Below are 11,157 nucleotides of genomic sequence, written 5' to 3' on the forward strand. Positions count from 1 at the left end.
TCGCCGTTGCATGCACGCTGCCTGAGGGAGCATGAATGCATGCGTGCCGCAGGCCGTGCCAAGCCGAGTATATCCCGTACCCCGTTCGTGCGCCAAGAAACAGCTCCGACTTGCGTGGCTGCCTGCTGCCTCCGCGGCTCGCTCTACAAAGCGATCTCTTTTGTGCGGGAACAAGGTCTCGCGTGTCCATTGTGCGCCCTTTTCCTTGTTTAGTTCCTGCTCGGGGTGTGACGCATGCCGTACACAAAGGCAGCAGCATAGACGACGCGGAAGCAGCGACGTCGATATAGCCGCGGCTGCTGCGGGGAAGCGGCCCGTACCAATTTTGACGCCTACAGCGTGCTTGCGCGCCTGCGCGCATCAGTGACCGCGACAACGCGTGGTCCCGATAAGCGTGATAATGGCACACGACGCGCGTCCCTGTACACAAACAGGTGCGGCGTGCGGGCACCATTCTTGTGGCGGTCACGTGTCATGGGGCAATAGTACGCAAAGTATAAGGGCTTGAGAACGCGTTGGCTGCGGTGTACCCCTGCGTGTGACCTGCAACGAGTGAACAGTTTAAAGGGACCCTGCAACACTTTCTTCAACTTTTTTTTTTTTTTGAAACCTTACATGCTTGCAGAACGTAGTCGCCCAACACACCCAGTACTGAGACTAGGGGGTCGCAAAGTACCTAAGCCAAAAATTACTGCTCTATGGCCATCAGATAACTTATAAACTCGCTCAAAAGCTTTTTCTCTCTTTCCCGGTCTTGAAGTTCTTCGGCGGCCCGAATTACGTCATTAAGGATGTAGCGGCTGTTGGCCAGTTTTCCTTCAGTTGCAGCAGTGAACGCTTTTCGATAGCAACTTTAAAAATAAAGCCACAAAACCAAATCAGAAACGGAAGGCGTATCTGGTGCGACGAGCAAATCACGCAGTGCCGATCCGTACTGGAGATAACTGTAGCTTTCGCAGTGCTTCCAGAAGCGAAGGAAAGAGGGAAAGCGTTTATCGAAAGTGATGCAGGGTACCTTTAAGGAAACATAAACAAGGAAACAAGCGACAACTTAAGGAAACTTTAAGGAAACAAGCGACAACTTATTGTGCGTGTTGGCGGTGGGGGTGTCTACAAAAAGAAAAAAAGAAAAGAGAACCGGACGGGTACTATGCGCAATGCGTAAAGTGAAAGCCTATAGTATCGCCAGAGCATTGTATAGCGAAAACATTTCATAGCGAAATCTATGCACTGCTGCTTGCTGTCCACACGTCGACGAAGCCGAGGGCGACAACCACGATGGTTTCAGCACGCTGTTTTGAGTGAAACAACCTCGAGAAAAAGAAACTGCCGTTATGTTATGTCAGATTAAGTTACATTACGTTAAGGTTAGTTTTATCTTGGCTGTAGGCTATAGGTTGGGTTGGGTTGAGTTGGAACACCCTATTTAGGTGCGTGATGCACTGTTCCAGCATCCAGCGTTGATTACGATGACAATTACGACGATTGTTTTGACCTTAGGGCATTGTTTCGTCTAACGATATATGTGTCCGTCGTCCCTCTAATTACCAGAGAACAAAATAAATCCCTGAAGAGTCCGGAAAGTTTCACGCAGCGCTAGATCGATAACGCGTTAGAAATAAGGAGCACTATTCCACAGTTCACGAATTATCCGAGAATTCGCCTTAAGTGCCGGAAGCTTTTTTTGACTGGCTTTCAGTTACGTCACGTACTTCCGGCTGACAAAGCGACTGCTTGTGCTTCTGTCATTTAGAAAATTTCCCCAGTTCGAAGGTTACCCTCCGTTATCGTTACAGAAAGTGCATACTTCATGGCCGGCATTCAAAACTAGACGAAATGCGACTAACGTGACAACGCAGACTTGCTATTGCTACTCTAGAAAAAAGTGGCTTGCAGGTCACGCCCTCTATGCGATTTTATTTCATTTTCATTTTATTTTCATTTAATTTTATTTACTTTAAAACATTGGTTGGTACAAGAGTGAAAAGTTCATCAGGCCCCTTAGCGACAATGCTAAAGAACACGTTGGCTGAGAACACATGACGTATTGTAAACAGTTGGCGGGAATGTGAACAGCACGCATTCACAACTCAGCTTGCGTAAAAGCCTCGTGATTTTACATGAGAGCTTGCACATGGCGACTGCCAATGGTCCGAAATGAACGGGCGAAAAATTTTTAGGACCTTCGGTGCCGCAAATTGAGCCTTAATTTTCAACATGTGCACTTTTTCGCGACGTTCTGTTTAAAACAGACTAAAAATAACTTTGGAGGCACAACCCGGAGAAATTTAGAAATCGGTACAACCGGAGGAAATAATTTTAACAATGAGCAGTTAAAGATCATCGCTGATATGATGGAAGAAAAAATCAATAAGTACCCAGACAAAAAGTGGGATTACGACGAAATGATCGCGTTCATAAAGCGTAAGATGAATGAAGCCAAGCGACGAAACTGACGGAAAGAGATGAGAAATCCGAGAAGCTGGTGGAATAAGGAAATAAAAGGGGATATTGACCAGCGAAAAAAGGCGTCGAAGGAACACAGAGAGCTAAGAAGAACTGGTATGGAACCGGAGGTAGTGAAGAAAAATGGGATATCTACCCGTAAAAAAAAAAAAAAGCGCAGAAAATGGGGCGAGCCAAGATCAAGCAGAAAACGAACAATGGACGGCAGAAATACGGAAGAACAAAATCGAATCCAAGAAGTTTTGGAACTATGTAAAATTATTGAGCTCAAAAAACGATATCCATAAAAAATTCTTGATTCATGAAGAGAGGAAACATTTAGGAGAGCACGCGTTGGCGCATACTTGTCGAGTGATTAGTGAGAAGTTTAGGAGAATAGAAGTAGGGAAGCCTGCACCGATAACATCAGCGCCACAGAGGACTGCGAAAAGGAAAATAAGTTTGAGCAACCTTGATTGAAAAAAAGCAGAGCAAAAGGTTTCCCCCGAACAGCAGTGGGCCCAGACGGAATGCCAATGCAACTGATAAACCTGCTTGGACCTAAAAGTAAGGCATCGTTTATGAGGGCAGTAGATAAGGTGACACAAAACAAATTAATACCGGAGGATTGGGTAGAAAGTAGGATGAATTTAATATATAAAGGCAGAGGCAACAAAGCCAGTATTGATTCATACAGACCACTGACAGTAACGTCAGTGGTGTATAGATTCGTAATGCAGGCGATAAAATCAGAAATTCAAGCATGGATGGAAGAAAATGAAATTCTTGGGGAACTGCAGAATGGATTTAGACAAGACAGGCGATTGGATAATAATTTGTTGGGGATAACACAGTGCATTGAAATTGCGAAAGCGCAGAATAGACCATTATGGATTACGTTATTGGACATTAAAGGGGCATATGGCAACGTAAACACAGGACTGCTGTGGAGAATTCTGAAACTCCAGGGATTAAATGACGAGTTAATTCAGTTCCTTATAGCAATCTATAAAGATAATAGAGTGCAGCTGGCATGGGAAGGGCAGAAATTCGCACAGCAGGTCAACACCCATTGGGGACTGAAACAGGGATGCCCTTTGAGCCCAATACTGTTTATGCTTTACATGGCAGGGTTAGAAAAGAAACTGGAAGAAAGTCAAGTAGGGTTCAACCTAACACATATGTTGCAAGGCGAAGTGCTACAACAGCGTATTCGGGGAATGTTATACGCAGACGACATTGTTCTTTTAGCTGATAATCGACATTGTTCTTTTAGCTGATAACCAGACCGATATGCAACGGCTCATAAATATTAGCGGTCAGGAAGCCACCGACCTCAGGTTAAATTTTAGCGCAGAAAAATCGGGAATAATGGTTTTCAATGACACTACCACTCACGCAGTGTCAATCCAGCATGGCGAATCACTTACAGTCACGGAATATAAATATTTAGGAGTGGGGATAAACGAAGGCCTTGTACAACTACTTAAGAACTTAGGAGGAGCAACTTAAGGGTAAGGGAAAGCGAAACGCAGCTATAATGAAGCATAGAGCTTTGTGGAAGTATAACAAATATGAAGTAGTTGGAGGAATGAGGAAACGAGTACAGGTTCCGGGTCTCACATTTGCGAATGCAGTACTATGCTAAAAATCAGACGCTCTAGCAGTCCTTGAAGTGAACCATGAGAACGGTAGGCCGTTTAGTCTTAGGAGCGCATGGAAAAACAATCAACGAAGCAGTGCAGGGAGATATGAGCTGGGCGTCGTTTGAAATTCCAGAGGCGCAGAGGAAAATATGTTTTGAGAGGAGGTTGATAGCAATGGCTCAACGTAGGTGGGCAGATAAGGTTTTTAGGTACCTACGCATGAAAAGCGTGGACACACAGTGACTAAGGAAGACTAGAAGGCTAACGATGAAATACAGAAATTGGAGAATCCAAAGCCGCCAAGGTAACCAAAAGAGAGGCAAGGCAGATGGAGAGGAATAAATAGAGAGAAAAATGGAAGCTAAAACGTCGTTAGAGATGTACAGGGATGAGAAATTGCACATCAGAAAGTAAAATGTCTACGATAATTCCAAGGGCTGAGCTTTGCTTTTTGAAGCTATAGCAGGTTGGTTGGTTGTGTGGGGAAGTATACACAAAATGATGGGGAATGCGTGGTCTGCGGAAAAGAAACAGAAACCATGCGGCACATAATGTTAGAATGCGAGGGTATTCATTCCAATCTACACGAGGGAAATATCCGGCTTCCAAAAACCCTGAACAGATGGAGTTAACTTCAAGGTTGTCGCATCGACGAAAATATTAGAATGCTAATGGGCGAAAATCAGAGAGGGGAATATTGCACAGCTACCACCTGTAGCCGAAAAAATAATTATTTTGTGCCTAACAAGTTTGTTGTGCCTGCTCTAAGAGCAGGGCTATAGTATTAAACGAAGAGTATAAAACATAGCTATATTAGTTTCTTCTTTTTGTAAGATGACACGTCATCACCCCGCTACAAAGGGGATACCCCTAGCGATCATCATCATCATCAATCAGGGATTTGCATTGAATCGGTTGACTTTGAAGTGAGCTCATGCTATTCGCCTGCAAACAATTGTTTTTAGGATTTTCCCAAAGACAGAAAACCCGGGCCACCACATTGAGACCGTATACACAGAATACACCCACATACCGTACCCCCCCCTCCCCCCCCCCCCCCCTCCATTGCGAAGCGGCTGCGACGGTTTGGGCTCTCTAAAGCTCTACCTTTACCTTTTTTTTTTATTAGAACCTTTCTATGCCTCACTTATGGCGATGCAGTTACGCCTAGAGGCACTGAAGGTTTTGTTTCCACAAGGCCACCTCGAGCTCGTGATGGTGTTCCAAAAAAAAGCCAAGCGCATCAAGAACAACAATTCAGGGAAGCCTCACTCATGCGCAAGTCTTAATGGCGAAGCGACACATGGCTTAGTTTCAGTATCATTGTTTATTTGGATAGTTGCGGTGCTAGTAATCGTCGTCATATCCATCAAGTGGTCGTCTTCTTCGTGGCGAGTGGTGGATGCATAGTCATCCTCAGCATTGTAGACTTCCACCAGCTCTTCATCGTCGACTCGAGGCAGCGGTGGCGGGATCTACCAGCCGTCTCGGGAAGGATGGGCACACTCGTAGCCACGCCTCCAATGATCCATGATGGCTTCTAGAGAATGTGACGATCGAGGTGACCTCTCCCAAGCAGGGTAGGGGGCAGAGTGTATGTAACCCTGCTCACTAGCAAGCTGCTCACCAGCTTCAAAGCACGCAAAGCAGCAGAGGCCGTTGGAGCCCTGGACCAAGGGTACCACGCCGCCTGCTGACCCCGTTGGGAACTGTCGCACGTGGCACGAGTACTCGGTGGAGTGCCGCCCAACCACTAAAAAATATAGATAAACGTTTTCCCTCCTCCCCCTCCCAAGCAGGGTGTTTTTTCAGCTTTATCATTGGCGCTGGAATTTTTCTTTTTTTTTTTTTTACATGCGCGGTAGCGCTTGACGACAGCGCTGGAGTTTTTTTCTTTATTTTGCTAAAGCCACTGAGAGCCGAGAACTTGGCGGTCGCCACGCGCTGACGAGCACGCGCCATTTTCTCGCTCCTTAGGGTTTTTTATTATTATTATATATATATATATATATTTTTTTTTGCTAAAGTCACTGCCCGAGCCGAGGGCGCTTGGCGGTCGCCGCGAGAAACGCGCTCACGAGCGCTCGGCATTTTCTTGGTATTTTTTTCTGCAACGGTGAAGTTACGGCTTGAACAGCAGCTCCAACACGCTTCCCGTGTTCGGAATAGAATTTGGGCCCTTCTCGTTATAAAGCCGACGTCTATCCCATTGCGCCATTCGGATATGGTATTAAAGCCAAGCTTTCTATATGTGCCTCACGGATGGCGATCTAATTACGCCAAATTGCACTGCATTAAAGTCACCTTTACACAGTTGGCTTCCACAAGGGCACATCAATCATACCACACACGTGGACAATGGGAGATATTTACGCACAAAACACGATACGGCATATCGCTGGAAGACATTCGCGTTGTAATAGAATGGCTGACGATGATGAACGTTCCATCATCACATTCGGGTTGCTCAGAATTTCCTCTGGGTTCGTTGCGCTGGCGTTGGCTTTGGACTTTGGCTGAGTTAAGTGGACTTTAGCTTTGGACTTTGGAAGCGTGGATTTTGGACCTGGACTTAGTCTGCATGGAAAAAGCTTCGCGTTTTTTATTTGAGGGATTTTTTTTTTTTTTTTTTTTTGCGAGGAAGTACTGCCTTAACGCATTTTAAACATTTTTATGTACCCAATTTCGCTTCGCTTTAGCCTCCTACGCTGCCAACCTGTACCGCAGCTTGAACAAGCTTTGTTTTGCAATCTGTTTAGTTAGTACGTTTGAGTACCGGGTGATAACGCTAGACTCCGAAACGCGACGTTAAGCCTAACGTTCAATGTTTAGACTTATAGTGACCTTTAGACTTAGCGACGTTAGTAACCTTGAAATTGAGCCTCAGGATATGCCAAGCAACGAACGTGATTCTCCCTCAAAGTAGAGCTGCGTTGGGTTAGACCTCAAGACGGGACCACGGTGCAAGAATAAACGTGGGTGGGAATTTATGCCTAAGGTTTGGCCATCGCACACCGTCGTCGCCAGCCTCCACCTACCGCGCGTCGACCTTTGCGCAAGGGAGTTATAAACTGGAAAATGCGGGCGGCTTCAGCGAGTGAACGATTTACCACATCCGCGAAATCGGCCGAGGTCGCTTATTCGTGCTCTGGCACTAAAAAATTGTACTGTGCTTGCGTTTCTTGACGCGTTCATTGCCACCATCTTTATTGTTACGGTGCCCGCAGAAAAGTAACCAACCAATAAGATCATTCATCCCGGGTCACGCGTGTCAGACCTGTTTTTTTCCTATCTCTCCGCTCACAGCTGACAGGCGAAAAGGTTTACACCGCCAGGTGTACGTGATGTATTTATACGGGCTGGGCTGCACCCACAGCGGGCCTGCAATATCATTGTAGCAAGTTTCAGTTTGAGTGAGTTTGAGTGAGCAAACGTTTCTCTGATTTTGTGACTTGCGCAAGAGTTTAAACAAAAGGCTTAGTACAAAATGTACCAGTTCAGATGACAGGTGTTTACACAGTTTCACTCCCATCAGCCCCTAAATGGAAGGTCATAATGGGAGGAAACGCGCACTCACTGTTGATGGCTGAGGAAACATAGTATGTCCTGTACACTTACATTCCAATTCCTGGCTTCAAACATTACCTCCCTTCGTGAGGAATTTGTACACGGAAGAATGAAATGAAAAGCGGGAAGTATGAAAAAAAATGTTCTGATCAAACGGCAACTAAAACAGACCTTCTATTCCGCTATTTTAGTAACACAGCTTATAGCATACAAGTACGCCGTAGCAGCAATTATGTTTATGTAAGCTCATACAATTACAACCAGCTAAGCGCTAGTTGTGGCACGTTTTCAGAAGAGCCAAATAGTAACGTGAAAATTCTCCTTACGTGACGAAGGTGGTGTGCACTACAAATCAAGGGTGTGCACTACAAATTCCCAACTGCGTTTCGGTTGGAGGCGACATGCCGAACCGATGATGTGCCCAAGACTTCTTGGCGCGTGTCAACAAATTCAAGGTGCCCAAAAACTAACCCGCCTCCATCCAACTCCCGCAATTTAACTACCAAAGCCTAAAAAAAAATTCGCCGTGATCGGAAGCGGTGCGATCACGGCGCATTTTTTCTCGACTGTGACTTCTTTTATGACACGTGGGAAAAACTGTGGTATCACTGTGACACGTGGCATCACTGTGTCTTGTGATACAGGGATAAAGAAGTCACAGTCGAGAAAAAATGCGCCGTGATCGCACCGCTTCCGATCACGGCGAATTTTTTTTTAGGCTTTGGTAGTTAAATTGTGTTAAAAATTGTGTTTGGTAGTTAAAAAAGAATGGACCCACTTGCTGAGTTTACTCGCTCTCTTTCTTTGTCTGCACTTCTATCCGCTGTTTTTCTGGGACGCCTTCCACAGGGCGACGCCCACACATCAGCCTCTGCTGGAGAAATAAAAAATATTTTCTCTCTCTCTCTCCTAAATATATTAAAGCACCAATATGTTCATGCCGACGCTACTTGTGTTCATTATAATGTATGTTTGGAGCGTTCGTTATTTTTTCGTATGCTTTGTTGAACGGTTACAGTGTAAGCTGTATCGGTGCTTTGTAACCAGTGATGTATGCTTTGTATACCCCACTCCTGCGATAGCCCTATGGGGCTGCCGTATGTGAAAATAAAATAAATAAAATAAAAATGACAATTACCTTATTCGGCGCTACAACGCGTCTTCAAGTAGACGAATAGCCCTGACAATAATGACTTTCTATATATATATATATATATATATATATATATATATATATATATATATATATATATATATATATATATATATAGTCTGAAAAGATAAAAACTCACACAGAGCGCGAAAAAAATAAGGTTAGTAGAGACAGAGACAAACGAGAAAGACGTAGAAAATAAAAATAAGTTTACTGACGTTTCCTCTCCCTGAAACGTCAGTAAACTTATTTTTATTTTCTACGTCTTTCTCGTTTGTCTCTGTCTCTACTAACCTTATATATATATATATATATACACTAACGGGTAACGAACGAAAGTTTATTAACCGTTCGGCTTGGGGCAAGACTTCGTCAGATCTTAACATCTGACGGAGGCTTGCCCCAAGCCGACGAAAGGTTAATAAACTTTCGTTCGCTACCCGTTAGTATTTTCATTTACAGTACATTTTTAACATTCCCATCGCGCCCTCTTCGTACGCATCATACATATATATACATATATATATAATATATACATAGTATAAGAAAAGAGTCGGATACACAGCAAGAACAATAACAAACAATGTTTACTTACGTAGCGGCAACGGGACTTGCCTTCATCAGAGTAAAGTTACATGATTTTGATGTCGCAAACATTTTGAACACATTTCTTATATAGGTTTGCATAAAACTGTGAGAAAGAGCGGAAAATGTTTCGGAAATGGGGAGTGTGCATACAGTCAGGCTACGCCTATGTTACAACATCAACAAACAAACAAGAAAAATAAAAAGGGGGGGGGGGGGAGCGAGAGAGAGAAAAAGGGGTCGTGTTAACAATGCAGCGTTCAAGGTTGCACCATGACGGGTCAACGTATGCCGCGAGGGCTGCAAGTTCAGACAATGGGGGAAACTGGACAACCGCGGTTTGAAAATAAAGGGAAGAGTATACAGTAAAGTATTCAGTGACTGCGGAGACTGGTTCGGGGAAGCGAAGATGGGTGTGCCCCCCGCGGGTCAAGAGAATAGATAGGGGGCACAAAAGAGCATTTCACAGAAGCTAGCAATTGAACAGGAAATAGGTAGGGTCACAAAAGGTTAAACATGAATAGATCACAAAGAGTTAAACATTCTTAAGTATATATATATATATATATATATATATATATATATATATATATATATATATATATATATATATATATATGTATATACATACATACATACATACATACATACATACATACATATAGATATATATATATATAAGAGAAGAAAATCTTCGAACAAGGTAAAAGCACGATTGTGGCCTACGTTTCAGCAAAGAGAACTTGCTTTCCTCAGGGCCCTTGTTCGAAGATTTACTTCTCTTGTGTTCTCTACCATCTTCAAAGTTCTACTACTCCCTATATATATATATATATATGGTAAATCTTTCAGGCATACATGAAAATCACATTTTTAATGACGCGACTAATTGACCGGCCGCCAGTCAGCCACATAAAATTTTCCTTTTAGGACACATGTTTGTACGTTCTGTTTCCTTATTCGTTCTGCTATTTGCGAACATATAGTTAATAAAATAGATGAGCGAACGTGATATAGCTATGCAAAAAAGCACATCTCTACAAACAGTTCGAAAACGCAGCTATTTCCTTTTATTTATCCGCAGATACTGCTACTGCTAATGGAGAATACCTCAGTAACCTCGGATTTGCTGATGACGTTGCTTTGCTAAGTAACTCGGGGGACGAATCGCAAAGCATGCTTTCCGCACTGGACAAACAGAGTAGAACCGTGGGCCTGAAAATTAATATGCAGAAAACCAAAGTAGTGATCAATAACCTCGGGATAGCACAGCGGTTTGAGATTGGTGGCGAGGCAGTGGAAGAGGTAAAAGAATATATCTACTTAGGCCAAGTTGTGACCCCGGATCCCAATTATGAGGCAGAGATAATTAGAAGGATAAGAATGGGTTGGAGTGCATACGGCAGACATTTCTCAGATAATGAATGACAGTCTACCATTGTCCCTGAAGAAGAAAGTGTATGACAGCTGCATCTTACCGGTACTCACCTACGGGGCCGAAATTTGGGGGCTCACCAAGATGGTTCAACTTAAATTGAGAAGGACTCAGCGGGCAATGGAGCGGAAGATGAAAGGTGTAACATTAAATGACAAGAAGAGAGCGGAGTGGGTTAGGGAACAAACCCGTGTTAAGAACATATTAGTAGAAATTAAGAAGAAGAAATGGACGTGGGCAGGGCATGTAATGCGAGGGCAAGATTGATTGATTGATTGTAGGGTTTAACGCGCCGACGCAACGGAGGTCATGAGCAGAGGTCGGCA

Source organism: Haemaphysalis longicornis, unplaced genomic scaffold, assembly GCF_048455015.1.
Source record: "Haemaphysalis longicornis isolate Haplotype H1 unplaced genomic scaffold, Haemaphysalis longicornis Haplotype H1 scaffold_7, whole genome shotgun sequence".
Taxonomy (NCBI): domain Eukaryota; kingdom Metazoa; phylum Arthropoda; class Arachnida; order Ixodida; family Ixodidae; genus Haemaphysalis; species Haemaphysalis longicornis.